Below are 14,179 nucleotides of genomic sequence, written 5' to 3' on the forward strand. Positions count from 1 at the left end.
CCCGCGTCACCCGCAGCCGCCGAGCAGTGCGAGAGTGCGGGCGGCGAGGGCGGCGCGGCGCGGCGCGGAGCGAGCTGAGCGGCGCCGCACTCACTCGCACTCACACCGGCGCGCACGCCGGCCCGGGACCCCGCGCGCGCACACTCGGCGGGCAGGGCCACCGGGCGCCTTCCACTCACGCACCGCAGGACGGGCGGGGAGCTGAGCAGGGACCCGCACATTCCCGCGCGTGCCCGCACTTTCTGGGCTCCATTCACACAGGACACATACCGGTGTGCAAGGACACTCCCAGCGCACAGAAACGTGTGCAGAACTGGGCGGAAGCTCCCACTGCTCCCACCTGCAGGACACACGTACCCGTACAGAGTTGCCTGAGGCTGCGGTGGCACCGTATACCCCCCAGTACACACACATCCCTAACAGGACACACAAACAGCACTCGTCGAGGTGGTCAGGGGACCCAGGGCACCCCTGTCCCCAGCACACCTAACAGGACATACGAACACACCCAAAAAGTGATCAGGGGACTCAAGGCACCTCCCAACCCCCAATCTAGCAGGACACACAGCCACACTCCTAGGAGTGCCGGACAGGATGCTCACACACGAGCAAGACCTCCACAGCTGTACAAGGTCACTACTGGCACAGTCTGTTCACCCTTTCTCTCAGGTCACATACAAACACACTCTCTGTAACCAGGAGTCAGTCTCTCACTTGGTCCGTGAGTAGCTTGAGGGACCCAGCCCCCGCCCGCCCCCCATGGGGACAGGGTGGGTGAGGACCTTGACCATAAGCCGTGGTCAGGAGAGGATGAGGGCAGGCAGGGCTGGGCATCCCCAGGGAATGATGAGCGAGGCGGAGGTGGAACGGCAGGGTGTGGCCAGCCCACAGGCTCAGGCTTCCCACATGGTCGGATAACCAAACAAATGCCCAGCCCTGGCTGCTGTCCTGCTTTCCCCGGGAACAACGCTCTGTTGGGAACAGCTGCTGCTTATACAGGTGTGTCCCCAGAAAGCCCTGGGCACAGACGGAATCCTGTTCACTCTCTGGTTTCCACTGAACATCAGAAATGCTTATCTTCTTGGCTGGGTCCCTTCCAGGAAAACTGCACGCAGGACCCCAAGCCTGTGCCCCTCCACCCACCAAAACCCCTGTGGAGGTGTGGAGAGCAGAGAGAAGAGGGAGGAGGCCTCACCTTCATCACTGCCAGTTGCATCATTCTGGCAGATCACATTGGCTCTCTCTGAACCTCAGTTTCCTCAGCTGTGAAATGGGGCTACTTCCAACCTCACAGCACCGTGGGGAGGCCGCCTCTAGCACAGAGCATGGCAGATAAGAGGTGCTCACCAGCGTCGGCTTTCTCTTCACCCTTCCCTTCGGGAGATGAGACTCATTGGTGAGACATGTGATGGAGATCCACATGTTGTTTCACGACGAGTTCTGAAATGGATGGTAAAGGTCACCACCCACCCTTGAAACCTACGGTATACTCTGTCAAGAGCCTTCAACAGCTGTTATCTCACTGATTCCTTTTATCGCCCCACGATGTAGGCAGGGTACAATGTTCCCATTTTGCAGGTGAGGAAATTAAAGCTCAGACACAGTGACTTGCCCAGGTGCCTGCTGGCTGGTGGCAGAGCTGGGGTCCTGACTTTTTGGAGGCTTCCACCGCCCCCATCCCTGCCTCTCCCTCCTCACCCCTAGAGAGCAGAGCTGGAAACACAGGTAAAATCTTGCTCCCCAGAGCTCTTCCTGAGGCTTCTTGGCTGGGAACAGCCCAAACTGAGAAGGAAGAGAGAGGGGGCCAAGAGTCTTAGGGGTTACAGTGGGAATGAACCAGCCTGGGGGCTCCCTAAGGACAACCTGGGATCCTGGTAGGAGAGAAATTCAGCCTTCCAAGAGTCAAAGGCCAAGGGAGGGACAGGAGAGCCTGGAAGCCTAACACAGTGAATGGGTTTCCCATTTCCAGGAATGCTTAAGGGGATTAGTCCTTAAATAGGCACAGAGTGACATCTGTGCTAGAGGTGGCTGCATCACAAAGCGATTATGTAATGACACGGGGTAGTAAAATACAGGCACTGAACCATCATTTCGTAATTCATTCACTTGAGGAGCACGAGAGTGTTGTCACCATCTTCCAGACGGGGAAACTGAAGCTTCAGGAGGTCGAGTGACTGGGAATGAGAGCCTGGATATCCTGGTCCTGTGCCCTTTTGATGGCAAGGCTCTACCCGTGTGTTCACCGGGGGTGGGGACAGAGGGGGCTGACCGCTTCCTCCTGGCTTCTCGACTTTCTGCGGGTCTGGCTTTCGGGAAGGTCAGCCCCCGGCTCGTGGCTCTGCAGGTGCTGGCTCTAGGGAGGGTCTGGAAGAAGTGGGAGTGGAGGGCCCAGCCTCCAAAGCCTCCAGTCAGTGAATGCCAGGATGACCACTGGAGAAACACGTGGCATGTCTGAGGCCCACCTCCAGCAGGTGGCAGAGTCAAGGGCCACTCTGCGGTCTGACTTCATCCAGCTGTGAGCCCAGCTGAGATGGGGTAGGGCCCCCTGGAGGGGTAAAATTGGTGTTATCTGGGCAGGTGTCTAGTTTCTAGAAAGAGTCTGGGCAGGGGAGTTAGGCAGACAGATTGAAAAGCCAGTGTCTCCCTCCTCCTAACTGCGTCTGATTGGGGGCAAGTTGCTTAACTCAGGCCCGCAGTGTCACCTGTGGAATGGGGGAGGCCACGAACAACCTCGTGAGAAATGAAGGTACGGATGCCTATAAAGCGTCTGGCCCAGTGCCTGGCACGTAAGAGGCACTCAGTGAACTGTCATTCTCTTGCCCCTGCCTTCCCGGTGCAAACCATGGTTGGACGCCCTATGCCTGCCTCAGTCTACCAGTGAAATGCAGTTGGCTGCCTTCTTTTCCTGTCCACTGCCAGGACCAGAAGAGGACGCTGGGGAAAGTGCCTTGAGAAGTGAACGTACTGGCCAAGGATGGGGTGCCGGCTGGCATGTGTGGGGATCTTTAAACAGCTGGACGTGTCCAGACCCCATCAATCATGTTGCCTTCCATTCCCCACACAGGGGTGGGCGGCTCGGCAGCTGGACTGGTCCTTGGCAAAGTTAAGTGGGTAGACGCACAGCCCTCAGGAACCCCGCACTCTTTTCTTCGGCTGCGCTGCGCAGCATGTGGGATCTCAGTTCCCTGACCAGGGACGGAACCCGTGCCCGTTAAAGTGGAAGCGTGGAGTCCTAACCACTGGACCGCCAGGGAAGTCCATGGAACCCTGTACTCTTGATTCTCCCCCACGTGCTTCTCCTAACAGGCTTCTGACCTCCCCCTCCCTCCCCAACAGACTACAAGGCCCCTGTCCAACAAGGTAGAAGTGGGCTCCTCAAAGGACGGCCCACGTACCTGTATCCCTCGGATGCCTGCTAATAATGCAGATTCCAGGCCCCTACCTCACACCCACTAACTCAGACACGTGCGTGAAGACTCAGGGTGCGTCTTACCAAGCACGCCTAGATTATTTTTGTGCACAATTATTTTTATGAGAATCGCTGGGTTAGAAGGTGCAAACGGTTTCATATTCTCACCTGTTTTGCTGTCCCCACACCGTTCAATGTGCAACACTCAGCGGGGAGGGCTGGAATTTCTAGAGCGCTTTGGCAAGGGCCCAACAGGGAGTCTGAAACACCCCACATCAGGCATTGTGACTTCTTTCCTGGCTGAGAGCCACCAGTTAAAGCCTTTCCTTCCAGTAGGTGAGAGGCATTTCGAGGAAATGACCCCTACCCTGCACTTGGCTGGACGTCCTTGGTTGGCATTTCTGGCTGGTGTCCGTTTGCCCTGGGAGGAAGGACCCTCCCTGGCCCTGGTCTAACGTGTACCCCCAGTCTCCACCCTTCCGTGATTACTGGAGGAGCTCTGGGCTTGCTGTGCTGATAGAAGTTTCTCTGTATTGATAGGAAATTTTAACCCAAACGAGGGGCTGATGGAAAAATTCCAAGCACTTGCTGTTTGATGGAGAGGGGCCTTCTGGGGGCCCTTGTCTATTCATTTCTCTAAGAATCCACACTGTAACAAATATTTATTGAGCACGTACCCTGTGACAGGCTCCAGGCTGTGTCCTGCAGGGGGCCTGATGGTGAACAAAGCCCCATTTTTCTTTCGATTCCAGATGACAGAGGGCAAATCAGGAAGGGACAGGGGAGCCATCCACTCTGGCCGCCCCCTGCCTCTTCCTCAGCCCACGCCGGGGCCTCAGCCCGGGAAGCGTGTAAGTTGATGCACGATGAGTCGATGGAAGCGGTTGCCATATAGCCTGTGGCTGCTGAGAGGCAAACTGGATATATTAAGCAATATTAAAAATGCAGCTCTTTCTGATAATTTATTATACACATTTCATAAACACATTATACTCGTCACAGTACATTTACTAGCACTGGGCCTAGCAGTGGGGAAAAGTTAACACTTACCTAATGATGTTATTTCACAGATGTCAAATGTTCTTGGAGCTGTCGTGATGGGCTAAATGGCTCCAAGAGATGCTCGTCTCCTTTTCCTCCTGGGACACCTGTTCAGCGGTTGGCAGACCACAGGTCTGTCGGCACCCACAACTCCCACTTTCTGAGGCCTGGAGATGGAGGACCTGGCCCAAGGTCACGGGAGGCTGACCCAGGACTTGCACCCAGGGGCTGAGTGGAGGGACTACGGCTCTCTCGCCCTCTCCACACAGGCCGTGGTCTGGGCTGCCGCATTGGAAAGAGGCCGAGGTGAGGAGCTCACCTGGCAGGAGGGGCTTAGCCCAGGATCAGGCTGCCTCTGGCTGGAGATCAGATGCCAGGGAGGGATAATGATGCATCCTTAGGGGAAGGCCCAGAAGTAACCTGCTGAAGGACAGGGTGTGTAGCCTGAGGCTTAGATGACAGCAAGGATGAGGCAGCACCCTGTGCCCCCGCCCTAAGAGGCCTGGCGACTGCTGGAGCCCAGGGGCTGGTTCGAGTGTCTTCTAGAGTGGCGTGAACGTTTCAGCATTATGAATGGGCTAGAATGGGCAGGAGCTCTAACTGGCCGTTTTGAAACTGAGAGCCAATAGCCACGTACGTTCCCTCAAAGAGCTTTGAATTATGATGCAGTTCAGAAGATATTAACAATGCAAATGGTGGCTTCCAATTTTAACTCATTCTACTTTATTTATTTATTTATTTTATTTTTGGCTGCGGTGGGTCTTCGTTGCTGCGCGCGGGCTTTTCTCTAGTTGCAGCGAGCGGGGGCTACTCTTCGTTGCGGTGCGCGGGCTTCTCATTGCAGTGGCTTCTCTTGTTGTGGAGCACGGGCTCTAGGCGCGCGGGCTTCAGTAGCTGTGGCTTGCGGGCTCTAGAGTGCAGCCTCAGTAGTTGTGGCGCACGGGCTTATTTGCTCCGCAGCATGTGGGATCTTCCCAGACCAGGGCTCGAATCCTTGTCCCCTGCATTGGCAGGCGGATTCTTAACCACTGCGCCACCAGGGAAGCCCAACTCATCCTACTTTTGAAATTTATAAAATATTTCAGTCATGGAGAAAAGGCCTAGAGTGTAACATAAAGACCCACAAGCCAGCCTAAAAACAAAACATTTCAGGTTTCTCAAAAAGCTAAACATAGAATTACCATATGACCCAGCAATTCCACTCCTAGGTACACACCCAAAAGAACTGAAAGCAGACACTCAGATACTTGTCCACTAATGTTCATTGCAGCATCATTCACACAGCCAAAAGGGAAACAACCCACATGTCTACCAAGAGAAGAATGGAGAAACAAAATGTGGCATATCCATACGATGGGATATTATTCAGCCCTGAAAAGTAATGAGCTCTGCTCTACGCTACAACCTGGATGAAAGTTGAAAACATGTTAAGTGAAAGAAGATAGACACAAAAGCACAAATATTATATGACTTTCCTTAGAGGAAATGTCTAGAATAGGCAAATTTATAAAGACAGAAAGTAGATTAGAAGTTACCAGGGTCTGGGGGGAGGGGAATGGGGAGTTTAATGGGCACAGAGTTTCTGCCCTCAGGGCGACGAAGGAAGCTTTAGAAATTGAGAGCAGTGACAGTTGCACAATATTGTGAATGTAATTAATGCCACTGAATGCTACACCTAAAAATGATTAAAATGGCAAATTTTGTGTTTTATATCTATTTCACCACAATTTTAAAAATTACAGATGCATTTGAAATCCCCTGATATTCCTCCTCCATCCCATTTCTCTCCTCAGGGGCCATCACTGTCTTGAATTCCATAATTATCATTCCACGCATTCATTTCTTCGTTACTAAATATGTATGCATCCATAAACAATATATGATATTGTCTTGCACATCTTAAAACTTCATATAAATGGCATCATACTGTACACATCCTCATTCAACTGATTTTTTCACTTACCATGGTTTGTGAGATTTATTCCTGCTGATGTGTAAACTGTAGTTTGTTTTCATTGCTGTATAACATTCCACTCTGTGACTACACCACAATTTATTTCTCCTTAGTCCCATCATTGGACATTTAGGTTGACTCCCACACTTTGCTATTGCCATGGATAGTCCTATCTCCTGGCCCACACAGGAAGGTTTCTTTGCAACTTCCTGGATAGGGAATTGCTGGGCTGAAGGATATATGTATCTTTAGCTTGACCAGATAATGCCAAACTGCTCTCCATAGTGGTTATGACCCTTTCACTCCTATCAGCTGTGTCTGAGGGTTCCACTTCCTCTACACCCCCATCAACACTTGATGTCGCCTGACTTTTGAATTTTTGCTGGTCTAATTGGTGTGAAAGGGCATCTCATCATGTTTAATTTGTTCTTCTTGCTAACTAGGTGCTGTTGCATTGTCTCCCCACTAAGAGTGGGCATGAGCTGACAATAGATAAATGTAGCAAATTGAAAATTGAAGCATTTCTATTGATAAGGGGTAGGTTAAATATAGTATGACTCACCTTTACAATGGAATATTATTATGTAACCATTAAAAAGGACAAGGCAGCTCTGTGTGCACTAATATGGAGGATATATTGATATTCTGATTGCACTAAAAATCTTTTCATCACAGATATATTATCTAATAAAAAAGGAAGAGGCATAAAACAGTGTGTTCTCTTTGTATATAAAGATATATATACACATGTATTTATATATGCATAAGATACCTCCGAAAGAATAAACAGGAAATTGATAAAAACAGTTCATCTGTGAAGGGAACTGTAGGGTCAGGGAAATTCTTTTGCTCTGTGCATTTACACTACACATATGTATTACCCGTTAAACAAGAAATTCATAGAGACAGAAGGTAGAATAGAGGTTACCAGAGGCTTGGGGATGGAGGGGGGGTGTTATTATTTAATAAGTACAGTTTCTCTTTGGGATGATGAGAAAGGTCTGGGAATGGATAGTGGTGATGGTTGTACAACATTGTGAATGCACGTAACCCACTCAATCATACACTTAAACATGGTTAAAATGGCATATTTATGTTATCTATATTTTGCCACTATAAAAAAGTAGGAAAAGATGTTAAAAAAAAAGTAGAAAAAGAATAAGCCCATGATGAAAAAAGATTTTAATTGTCCCCTTTAAAAATAATATTTAAAATTTTGTTCCTTTCTGACTCTCCGGCCCCAGAAGGTAAGTCCTAATCCTGGCTCCACAGCGGGGATGGTGGGAGCTGAGAGCCAGGACCTGGATCTAGTGGGCAGGGGTCTCCACCGGACAGGAGTTGAGACTTCCAGAGTCCCCCAAAAGACAGAGATGCCAGCTCCTGAGGCCTCACCTTGGCTGAGCACTGCCTAACTCCCCATCAAGACTCTGGTCCCATGAACTTGGTGGCCTGGGTGCATGGGTGTCCCATGCAGCTCTGAGGTCCCTGGCCCCACGCTTCCTTCCACTGCCACCTGCCTCTCAGCCCTGTCCCCGTGGCTCGCAGATCCCTGCTTCTCTGTAAACAAGACCTCTGATGACCTGGCCTCTCCCACCATTTTGCCCAGCTTGGCCCTCCTCCATGCCTTGGCATTGGAGTCTCCCCAGATCCTTCTAATGCTCTGCCAACGTGTGCCCTAGCGTCCACCCACTCCGTGCCATTCTCACAGCTCCTGATGCCTTCGCCCCTCAACACGACAGCCCCGGCCCGGTACCCCTCCACCAGCAACCTCCCTCCCAAGGGCTTCACGTCAGCCACCACTTCCCATGGCCACACCCTGGGCCCTGCCGTGCCCTGTCGCTGCGCTACTTCCTAAATCACATCTGCAGCCCAGGCAGGGTGGGGGGATCAGACACCAGAGAAGGAAGACCTGGTTCACAGGTCGGAGCAGCTTCCTTTAGTCTCCCTGCTGCTGCAGACACCCTTGCCCGCTGGTCCCTGCATTTCCACCTGAAAACCTCTGAGGGTCCCAAGCCCCCAGCAAAAGCCCAAAGCACAGCCAAACAGAGGACACCCTGTAACCTGGTGTTACCCAGCCTCTGTCACTTGTGAACCAGCTTCTCAAATGGGACCTGCGTTATTATTTACTTTAAAACAACATGCATTAAAAAATGCTTTAAGTACCCAGGTTAGCTCTGTCCTAACCATAATATCTGGGATGGGAATTGACGTGCTGGTTATACTTCTCTACTGCACATTGAAATAAACATATAATTATTACAATAAAATTGTTTTCATTAAGTAAATAAGGTTAAGTCAATTGCCCAGGGTCTCACAACCAGAAAGAGGCAGAGCTAACACGTGGCTGACATCACTGCTCTCCCAGCCCCCATCGACCAGCCAAGTCTGCTACACGTTGAAGCCGAAGATGACAGAACACAGCTCTGCGCAGGTGCGGTGCAGGGCGGGGCGAGCCTGTCTGAGGTTTGCTTGGCATCCTCGTGGCACCTGCCAGCTCTGGGCTGGCTCCCCCCCGCGCGCGCGCGCGCGCGCACACACACACACGCGCACACACACACGGCAACGGCCCAGGGGCCTACGCTCCCACGGGGCCAGGGCTTGGTGCTCACCTTGTGCCTCGCTGGAGAGCCCAGGGTCCGAGCCCCGTTAGCAGCACGGCAGCCCTACCCGCCCGCCTCCAGCTCCAGATCCCCAGCGACCGGCCGGCCCACGCAGGAGGCAAGGCCTTGGCCTCAGTCCTGAAACGTGAAGGCTGAGAGTTAGGTCAGCAAAGGGGGTGGACGGAGGAGGAAGGGGTCCTGGCTGAACGGCTGGCGGTTGAGCAGGCTGCAGCTTGGGCTGTGAAGCGGGGCCCTACAGGGGCCGAGGTGGAGGCCTGCCGGCCCTGCTGAGCCTTACACCGCCCCGCTCCTGGGGGGCTGCTTTCCCGCGGGCTCCCCTGCCTCCTGGGTGAGTGTGTGAGCACTTCGCTGCGTCCGCATTTAGAGTCAAAGACTCCAGGACGGTGCAGGGTCCTCACGGCCCCTCCAGCCTCCCCTCGCACTGCCAGCCTGGTGCCCAAGCACACCCGTAGCCCAGCCGGGCTGCTCCACCTCTGCCTGCCGCCCTCCTCCCCCTCCGCCCACCGCACACACCTGCGCTGCCCCGATGCTCAGGTGTTGTTCCTCTGAGGCCCGGAATTCTTTTCACGATGCCCCCTCGTGGCTGGGTCTGTGCCTCATTAGAGCGCTCATCTCACTTTCCGTGACTTTTGTTCCAGCGTCCGTCTCCCCGAGTTTCTTGAGGGCCTCGAGGGACGGCGCCGTCTTTGTGACCCTCAAGCTGTGCGCTCAAAGTTGACATGCCTCCGGAGCCCCGGGGGCTTTCCCAGGGCTCACCCCCGGGAGCCCAGGCTGCAGGCCCAGGGTGGGCCGGGAATCGCCCAGGGTCCCAGAGTTCAGAAGCTGGGGGGCAGGCAGCCTTCCACAACACAGCCAGTGTTTGTTAACATGGAAACCTAGGCCCAGAGAGGTGGCCTGACCTGTCCAAGGTTGCTCAGTGACTCTGAGGCAAGGCAGGGCTCGTGCCTCTGTGCCAGCCACTGTCCTGGGGACAAAGAGGGTGGCTTTACCCTCTCCTGCCACTTGGGATCCTTTGGGCGCAGCCTCCAGCTCAGGACTTGAAGCGCATCCCAGATACGCCGGTGGGGTTTTCCTGCTCCCTGGGCCCTGCCTGGGTTCTGGTGGCCCTGGTGGTGACTGGAACTTGACCCCTTCCCACAGGACTTTGGCAGAGGATACTTTGTCCTGAAGAGGAATCCATTTCCTTTCCTTCATCCTATCCTCCTCTGCCCAGGCCCATTGATGCAAGCCTAGGTCTGCCTCAGGGCCTTTGCACTAGCCAGCAACTCCTCCAAAATATCCTTGTACCACATCATCTCATGGGGGGCTCATTCCCACCTTTTAGATTTCAGCTCAAGGCCATCTCCTCGAGAGACCTGACAACCCGAACAAGCCAGCTGAGTACAGGTCCTGTTTACTGTTCATTGTGGGTGGTGAGCTCATTGGAGGTAGGGACCCAGCACAGTGCCTGGCCCATAGCTGGCAGGCACTCAATTCACAGTGGCTGAAGGAAAGAATCAAGCACATTGGCAGCCGGGCCAACCAGAACCAGCCAAGGTTGTTGGGGAAAACCTTGGGGTTACAGGCAGGGCAGCTGTGGAAGGAGGGAGGCAAGGCCAGCAGAGGCCTCGCCAGCCCGCCCGGCTTCTCCTTGCCTGCACAAGCTCCCACCCTGGGCAGGCGGTGGCCTTGGAGACAGCAGCGTCCAGAGGGAGGAGGGAGGGAGAGCAGAGGGTCATCCATCAGCCAGAGACGTGGAGAGCCTGATAAATCAGGGATGCTGTCTGAGGCTCCTCCACCAAATGTCTGCCTGGTGCTCTGGACGTCTGGGAGTCTAGAGGGCAGGCGGAGGGGCTGCTTCAGCCCAGCTCCTATGGGGACTGCGGACAGCCAAGGCAACCCCAGCGACACCCTGACTGAGGAAGGAGGACAATGCCCTCCCTCTCCCTGTACCCCCAGGCACCTCAGTGTATGGCCAATGACCTTATACAACTTTCACCCCATCCTGCAAGGGAGGTCATTATTTTGTTTGACTTATTTTGAATTTCAATATGCAAGAGTATAGAGGTTGACATATCGAATCCCAAAACATACCCACCCGAACCAACATGTTCCTCTGTTTTTAGAGACTTTTTTTAGCTTAAAAAATGTGAACTATAACAGAAAATTGCATCAAACGCAGATGCGCAGTGCAATGAATAGTTACAAAGCAAACACCAGTGTGATCGCCACCATTTCATCACAGAAGTCATGAAGGAGGGAGTTACGATCCCCCCTGGCCCGAGCTGTCCATGATGTGTCTCTCTCATTCCACGCTTCCCTTGCCCCCTACAAATTCTGATTTTTATGACACCATTGCCTAGGTTTCCTGGTCTTTTAAATATATAAATACAATAAAACATTACAGACGAAAATTTCCCTTCCTGAGTCCCATCCACTCAGCGGGCAAGCATAATTATGATACATCATTCCAGGCTCTGTCTGATGTTCTTACTATGCATACTTGTATTAGAGAAATACTGTTTTATACCGTTCAAAACTTTTCACAAGTGGCATCAATACTGGGTGTATTATTCTGCAACTTGCTTCTTCACTCATCTCTAAATGCTTTACCAAAAAACAGCTTTATTGAGGTATAATTTATATACCACAAAATTCAACTGTTTCAAGTGTACGATTTAATGGTTTTGAGTAAATTTACAGAGTTGTGCAACCATCTGCACAGTCCAATTTCAGAACGTTTCCATCCCTCCAAAAAAGTCTAAATGCTTTCTTGTTTTCTCTCTTTTCCTCTAAATGCTGTTTAGAGGAACCTGGACCTGAACAGGACCTGAACTCAGCTGGCTTGTTCAGGTTGTCAGGCCTCTCGAGGAGATGGCCTTGAGCTGAAATCTAAAAGGTGGGAATGAGCCCCCCATGAGATGATGTGGTACAAGGATATTTTGGAGGAGTTGCTGGCTAGTGCAAAGGCCCTGAGGCAGACCTAGGCTTGCATCAATGGGCCTGGGCAGAGGAGGATAGGATGAAGGAAAGGAAATGGATTCCTCTTCAGGACAAAGTATCCTCTGCCAAAGTCCTGTGGGAAGGGGTCAAGTTCCAGTCACCACCAGGGCCACCAGAACCCAGGCAGGGCCCAGGGAGCAGGAAAACCCCACCGGCGTATCTGGGATGCGCTTCAAGTCCTGAGCTGGAGGCTGCGCCCAAAGGATCCCAAGTGGCAGGAGAGGGTAAAGCCACCCTCTTTGTCCCCAGGACAGTGGCTGGCACAGAGGCACGAGCCCTGCCTTGCCTCAGAGTCACTGAGCAACCTTGGACAGGTCAGGTCACCTCTCTGGGCCTAGGTTTCCATGTTAACAAACACTGGCTGTGTTGTGGAAGGCTGCCTGCCCCCCCAGCTTCTGAACTCTGGGACCCTGGGCGATTCCCGGCCCACGCTGGGCCTGCAGCCTGGGCTCCCGGGGGTGAGTCCTGGGAAAGCCCCCGGGGCTCCGGAGGCATGTCAACTTTGAGCGCACAGCTTGAGGGTCACAAAAAAAATAAATTTGTTTGTTTTTATTTTTGGCTGTGTTGGGGTCTTCGTTGCTGCAGGCAGGCTTTCTCTAGTTGCGGCGAGCGGGGTCTACTCTTCGTTGCGGTGCTCAGGTGGCTTCTCTTGTTGTGGAGCATGGGCGCCAGGCACGCGGGCTTCAGTAGTTGCGGCATGCGGGCTCAATAGATGTGGCTCACGGGCTTAGATGCTCCGCGGCATGTGGGATCTTCCCGGACCAGGGCTTGAACCCGTGTCCCTTGCATTGGCAGGTGGATTCTTAACCACTGTGCCACCAGGGAAGCCCTCTAAATGCTTTTTGATATACATTTTAATATCTGCCCTCTATAAAGCTCCTACTACGTGCCATGTGTTCTAAGAGCGTTACCTATGTCACTCATTTAACCCTTGCAGAACCTCTGTAAGATGAGTTCAGAGAGGGTGAGGAACCGCCCAAGGTCCCTCTGCGAGAAACCGAGGGAACAGGCCAGGAACCCAGCCACCTGAGCCCACAGGCTGCAGAGCAGTTCCCTTCCCCGGGTGCTCTGAATTCCACGTTTTTCCTACTATAAGCTACGTTGGGCGAACACTTTCATCACACAGATGAGACACTGCAGCTCAGAGGGGCCAAGTGACTTGCTCGATATTCCCAGGGTGGGAACCGGCAGAGCTGGCTTTCAGATCCAGGTCTGTGTGACTCCCAGGCCCCCCTTTCTGGTCCCCTCTGCTGCTTTTCTCTTTTCATTACAGAAAAGGGAAAAGGGAGGGAAAGGAGAGGGAGGCTGGGTGGAAAAGGAGAGAGAGATGTCAGGACCGACTTCTAAATTCGTGCATGTACCCACAAACACACAAACACCACAAACACACACACACACAAACACACACAGCCGCACACGCACAGAGCGCTGCACACACCTGTATGGGTGCACATCCACCCAGGTGCATACGCACAGCTGCACACACACTCACCTGACCAGAGTCAGTGTTCAGAGGCCCCCTGTGCTCAAAGTGAAGAGAATGTCAGAGTGTGTGTGAGAGAGAGAGAGAGAGAGAGAGAGAGAGAGAGAGAGAGAGTGTGTGTGTGTGTGTGTGTGTGTGTGTGTGTGTGTGTGTGTGTGTGTGTGGAGTGGGGGATTCAGCCTTGCCGGGTCCCTCGGTGGCCCCTGTGCCAGGGTCCAGACCTGGGAAACGCTCCATCAGGGGCAGGGCCCCTCCTTGCGGGGGGGCTGGGCCTCCGTTCCCAAAGCCCTCTCTCCTGTCCCGGTGTCTGCTGAGGGTCTTTGCTAAATAAAGTCTCAGTTCCAGGGAAACGGAGCTGGGCGTGATCTCCGGGGACTTCACGGAGCCGTTGGAGCCACAGGGCCAGCCCGGCTCCAGTGCTGCCAGGAGCCGAATCCACCGTGTCTGCTCACTGGCCTAGATGCTGCCTGTCCCCAAAGATCATTCCTGTCCCTGGACTCATTTGAACCTACACAGACATGCGAGGGGCATGGGAACCCCGCTGAAAAAGCAAGAGCAAGGGCTTCCCTGGTGGCGCAGTGATTGCGCGTCCGCCTGCCGATGCAGGGGAACCGGGTTCGCGCCCCGGTCTGGGAGGATCCCACGTGCCGCGGAGCGGCTGGGCCCGTGAGCCATGGCCGCTGGGCCTG

The 14,179-nt window shown here is 53.3% G+C and overlaps 1 long non-coding RNA gene across 3 annotated transcripts; it reads right to left on the bottom strand.

Moving 5' to 3' along the window:
* Positions 1-180: 180 nt before the first annotated feature.
* Positions 181-9,701, bottom strand: LOC114487662 (uncharacterized). 3 transcript variants are annotated; one of them, XR_008619106.1, is made up of 4 exons: positions 9,539-9,701; positions 9,014-9,142; positions 4,087-5,451; positions 181-1,440 (listed from the first exon to the last, which is right to left on the bottom strand). It is a non-coding gene; the product is annotated as an uncharacterized lncRNA (long non-coding RNA). The 3 variants fall into 3 exon arrangements; XR_008619107.1 differs by lacking the exon at positions 181-1,440 and having other exon boundaries at positions 1,448-4,314; positions 4,460-5,451; XR_008619105.1 differs by lacking the exon at positions 181-1,440 and having other exon boundaries at positions 1,448-5,451.
* Between the last annotated feature and the right edge of the window lie 4,478 nt (positions 9,702-14,179).

This window comes from Physeter macrocephalus, chromosome 14, assembly GCF_002837175.3.
Source record: "Physeter macrocephalus isolate SW-GA chromosome 14, ASM283717v5, whole genome shotgun sequence".
Lineage (NCBI taxonomy): Eukaryota > Metazoa > Chordata > Mammalia > Artiodactyla > Physeteridae > Physeter > Physeter macrocephalus.